Source organism: Pogona vitticeps, chromosome 1 (genome assembly GCF_051106095.1).
Source record: "Pogona vitticeps strain Pit_001003342236 chromosome 1, PviZW2.1, whole genome shotgun sequence".
Classification (NCBI taxonomy): domain Eukaryota; kingdom Metazoa; phylum Chordata; class Lepidosauria; order Squamata; family Agamidae; genus Pogona; species Pogona vitticeps.
This window is the reverse complement of record NC_135783.1, coordinates 193,563,995-193,569,994: the sequence shown is the minus strand read 5'-3', so window position 1 is coordinate 193,569,994 and position 6,000 is coordinate 193,563,995.

Below are 6,000 nucleotides of genomic sequence, written 5' to 3'. Positions count from 1 at the left end.
GGGGACGTCATCCCCTACTGGATAGGAATGACGGAGCAGAGAGGGTCCCTTCCGCCTGTAGAACCCTCCAGCAACGGGGTCTCAGCAGAGGCGGAGAAGGGCAGCCTGGCTCACCAGCTGGCCTTGCCGGCTGGAGGTCGAGAGCAGCGGAGGAACGGTTGGCCTAGTGCCAACCCTAGGAAAAACCACCCCAGCTTCTGAAATGTAGTGACTGAAGTGGGAATGGGGTGACTGAGAAGGCCCTGCTCATCTGCCACCAAATCCTAAAGCCCTGCTGACTAATGAATGCCCTTCCTTCTGATCCATCTTCCCCACGACCACACACTCCTACCTAGTCTTTTAGTCTTTGCAGATCACACTCCAAATCAAACTCATGGTTTCAATGCATGCGCACCTTTGCCTCCAAACTGCAGCCTGGAGTGAGGTTTATTTACTCCTCTTTATTGTATATATCCATATCCCACATCCTCCCTAAGAAGCTAAGGTGATATGTATGTCTCTCGTCCTCTTCTCTTGATCTTTAAAAGGACCCTATGAGAAAAGTCAGGCAGGGAGAGAGAGAGAGAGAAAAACAGCTCCAAGGTAAGTTTTGTGGTCCTTCAAGGACCTGAAGCGGAATGTCCAAGAGCGGTCAAGCTCTGCCAGTTCTGGGCAACCTGTAAAGGCTCCTTGCCCTGCAACTTCCTTTCCTTAAATATTAGGAGAATTATTTATAGCAAAATACATACTGAAGTCAATCATCATTGTTATAAAATAAATGGCCGTGTCCAATTGAACTGCTGGATCACTTTGTGGTTTAGGTATCTGGCTACACAGCCAAAGGTTGGGAGTTCAATTCCCCCCACGATGCCTCCTTGACAGGGACTGGACCCAGTGATCCATGGGGTTCTTTCCAGCTCTGCCGATCCAAGATGGTTCATTTATTTCTAAGATTGTTTATTTGTTAAATTAAAAAATACTGTAAAATTTTTTAATTTAAAAATTAATAGGTAACACTTAAGGGATGTGGTAGCACTGCAGGTTAAGCCGCAGAAGCCTCTGTGCTGCAAGGTCAGAAGACCAGCCGTCGTAAGATCAGATCCATGCAACGGAGTGAGCTCCCGTTGCTTGTCCCAGCTCTTGCCATCCTAGCAGTTTGAAAGCATGTAAAAGAGTGAGTAGATAAATAGGGACCACCTCAGTGGGAGGGTAAACAGTGTTCCATGTATAGCCGCGCTGGCCACGTGACCATGGAAACAAATGCCGGCTCTACGGCTTGGACACAGGGATGAGCACCGCGCCCTAGAGTCAGACACAACTGGACTAAATGTCAAGGGTAACCTTTACCTTTACCTAGGTAACATTTACTTATTAAGCCAAGGTGAGAGAAAGCACTTCTACTGTAGCTATATTTCCAATGTGCTTCTTAAGAAGCAGCACTGGGCCTTTGGTGCCTGATCAGAAAGATCCTGTCAATCACCTACAGTCTAAGCTGAGCCATACCATGACCATCTTGTATCAGAACCACCTTGTTAGGATCCACTTCCATGATATTTGCTCTTATCTGCTTGACTACAGCCTCCAAATACTAAGAGAGCCAACCAAAGCCATTCCCATAGTTCCTTGCTTCCAGATAAGGTCACAAATCAGGAGCCAAACACTTACCTCAGACTGTGGACAAGTCTAGTTAGTTTACTCCATTCTTACTAAGAGGAGATTAGTAAACTAAACTAAACTAAACTTGTCTGCTTATATTTGTGGCAAAAGTGTCAATGCCTGGAGTGTTGAATCAACCCTTGAAACAATACCATTAAAGAGAAACCAACCTGTTTGAAAATTTACTACGGAAATCTTATTGATGTGAACACAAGATTCTTTCCCTCAGTTTCTCCAATTGTTGTTGTTCAACATGATATTGTTACACAAGAAGATAAAAATAGCAAGTATAATTTTCATGCATTTCTGGAAGTGTGGGTCCAATACATTTTGCTACCTGAGGTGCTCTCTGTCCATCACGGTCAACACTCAAAAACAGATAAATTGTTCTGATGTATCATACAGATGAAATCCCACAAGTACCTCTTTCTCCTTGGGAGTACAAATAAACAAATAATAAACCATGAGTTGCCCTTTCAAGACACTCTGCTGCCTGAGGTAGCTACCTCATTCTGCCTAATGCTAGGGGTGGCCCTACACCCCAGTAACAAAACTGAATGAAAGAAAAAGACTTACTTGTAAATGAAGTGGATGCAGTGTGGAATTGAATTATACTGTGAATTCTATAGCACCTGCTGATTAATTCCAGCTTTTAATGGCCTATAGCAATCAGTCTCTCTCTCTCTCTCTATCTCTATCGATCGATCGATCGATCGATCAATTGATCGATCAATCGATCTCTTTTGGTAATGGCCATAAACACAAATAAATAAATAAATAAATAAATATTTCTTTCATATTGTGTATATATATTTTATTTATATCCCGCCTATCTGGTCGGTTAAGACCACTCTAGGCTGAATCAGGAATATATATATATACTCTAGGCTGAATCAGGAATGTATATATCACATAATGAACCTTAGTAGGTGGTGTGTGAAGAATTGTCTTCATTTGACGGCCCCTTTCCAATAAGCCAGGGACCCATATGGGCCCCAATGAGAATGCCGGGTCTATAGTGATGTTAAAAGTTTGGCTGTCCAACTAACCTTCCTTGACTCACATTTGAAGTCCAGCGTAAGCAAAGTATATCATAAGAAACTAACATCAAACTGTTCCCAAGACAAAGTATGTTTTGATTTTTTTTAAAAAAAAAGAAATAAAGAAAATTATTCCTGAGATCAGGCATTCTCACCATGTTAGAGTAAGATTTTTCAAAATGCCCATTTCAGGAGGTAAATTGTGAGGTCAAAATGAGTCAGCAGCAGACAGACCAACAACCTGCTCCGAGGGAGCCAGGGTTGATGTGATAGTTGGTAGCAAAAGAGTGACGGTAGATACAGGTGCCCGTATCGCACCGCATGCCCACAGTATTGTGAAATGAATTCACACTTGGAGAAAGTTAAATCGCTGTTTCCTTTCTGCTACATGCCGACAATCCAACCTGTTCTCTGGTGCCATCTCAAAAGACTAATTACTGTTGACAGTCTTGGCTCACAGGCATCTGAACCTAAATATAAATCTTTTAGCTTAAAGAAGAAAAGCCACCACCCAGCATTTTCTGTGATTGGAGTGCTAGTTGTGTGTTTCGTGGCATTTAATTCAGAAAGACAGGCTTGTAATTAATCCATGCTTCCTTCCGCAATATCCTCGGTCAACAAAAAAGGGGTCTCCTGTCTGCTAGGCAACTTGAAGCCCCAGGGAAGATAAATTACATTTAGTGGTTAATTAATAGCTTGCTGTGTTTGTTAAACCTGGGACTGGGTCAGAATCAAGCCGTAAATATGTCTTACGAGAGGCAGGTCAAAGGCATTTGTTGAAAGCACCAGGCACAAAAACGGTTCCCAGGTGAGGTATCATCATCATCATGATGATGATCTGGAATGGAACCAAATACAGCAGGGCAAGGGAGTCTGTTTCTAACACTGAAATGAGAGCAAGCTCTTCTCAACTTATTTCACACTGCTAGACACAGAGTTTGGAACATTTACTTTATAATTATCTCTGTCTGGCTGAATGATTCTGGAAGCTATAGTTTCAGGTGAGGGGAATGGCATATTCTACATAATGCATTTGTGTAAGCCTAGACCAGTCTTCCTGGATCTGTCTGTTTCATGACTGGTTCATGATGTTATATATTTATATAGCTCAGTGATTTAAGGATCTGGCTGTGGAGCCAGAGGTTTGGAGTTCAATTCTCCTGCTGTGCCTCCATGATGGGCTGGATTTAATGATCCATAGGGTCCCTTCCAGGGGACGTGGTGGCGCTGCGGGTTAAACCACAGAAGCCTCTGTGCTGCCAGGTCAGAAGACCAGCTGTTGTAAGATCGAATGCACGCAACGGAATGAGCTCCCGTCGCTTGTCCCAGCTCCTCCTACCTAGCAGTTCAAAAGCATGTAAATGTGAGTAGATAAATTCGTACCACCATGGTGGGAAGGCAATGCTGTTCTGTGTCTAGTTGCACTAGCCACGTGGCCACGGAAACTGTCTATGGACAAACACTGGCTTGGAGACGGGGATGAGCACTGCCCCCTAGAGTCGGACACGACTGGACTAAATGTCAAGGGGAACCTTTACCCAGGGTCCCTTCCAGCTCTTCCATTCTAAGATTAGCTGGCTGAATAGCTCAGTGGTTTACGTCTCTGGCCATGGTTGGGAGTTAAATTCCCTCACTGTGTCTCCTTGACAAGGACTGGACTCAATAATCCATAGGGTCCCCTCCAGCTCTATAGTTCTAAGATGATGATGATGTTTGATCATGTATGAGAGAGCCCTGTTAGGTGATCTCTCTATGTGGCAGACAAGTGGCAACAGGGTTTCCTGTAGGCATTGAGCTTAAAGTGTTCAGACCCACAGACTTATTTAGGAGGCACCTAAATTGAAAACCTAATTCCTAATCTAGATAGCTGACCATGAGCTAGGCTGAAACACATGGTCCAAAAGTTGGGGGGGGCATGGAGGAAGGAGATGTTCACAGCTTGAAAGGAAAGGAAAAACTTATTTGAGAGGGCAGAAAGTGATAAATCTTTCTTTCTTTGGAGTAACAGGAAGATGAAGAGAAAGCAATGAAAGGGACAGATACAAACTGCTTTCTTTCCAAATGCCCCAGTCAACATTTGTAATATGTGTGAAGAGGTGATGCTTCTGGAGGATTCTTCCAACAGATGGGGTAGTCCCATATTTCTCTATAGTTCATCCATGCCTTCATGAACATACCCCAACTGGGTGCCATCTTGTGCAAAAAGCAAAAAAAAGAGCATAGCATACTGCTTATATTCTGCCCCATATTGCTTAAAGCACAGTTTATAATTTAATTATTCAGGCTACATATTGCTGAGCTGGGTACTCATTTTACCGACCTCAGAAGGAGGGAAGGCTGAGTGAACCTTTAGTTTGCTATCTGAGATTGAACACAGGTTGTGAGCAGAGTTTTGGCTGCAGTACTGCAGTTTAATCACTGTACCACAAGGCTCCTTGTACAGGCATGGAAGAGTTCTGTCTACCCTGAAAAAAAGAGGGGAAAGTTAGAGCAATGAGTATATTTCCTGCCCCTTAATTTATGCAAGTGGGATGGTGAACTTTAGGACAGCCTGATGCTTTGGACTTCAGCTCCCATAATTCCTTGTCATTGGCCATGCTGGGTGAAGTTTATAGAAATTAAAGTCCAAAACGCTCAGAGTGCCAAAGCTTCGCCACACTTATTCATTACTTTATTATGTATTTATTTAAAATATTTTTACTCTGCCTTTCTCCTTAAAACGACCCAAGGTGACTTATAACAATTAAAAGACAATATTCGAAAGCTAAAAACAGCAAGTATACAAACATTTAAAAAGCAATTAAACAAGTAATATATTAGAAGTTGTAAATAAAATCAATACTAAGAAAAAATTAAAAACAACAGAGTACAACAGTCCATTTGAAAAACCCTCTCAGACCGCCAGTCGGTAAGGAAAAGCTTGCCTGAAGAGAAAGGTCTTTTTTCCTGTTTGTGGAAGGACAGCAAAGATGGGGCCAGTCTGGCCTCCCGTGGGAGGGAGTTTCAGAGTCTGGGAGCAGCCACAGGGAAGGCCCTCTCCTGGATCCCCACCAAGTGAAGGTTATATTTTAAAAAAGATTAAGGTGCCACCACGCTTTTGTTCTTTTGTTCTTTTTCTTTTTACTTTGTTTTCACTTACGATGCTTGCACAGAACAACATGGCTATCCCTTCTGCAACTTCTGCAGCTACTGTGAAGGTGGCAGGACTGAGAGAAAGGCCTCCCTGGATGATCTTAATGCCTGGGCAGGCTCATAATGGGAGACACCAGCCTTTGAGAGAGCTTGAACCAAAGCCATGTAGGGCTTTAGAGTTCAAAACCACCAC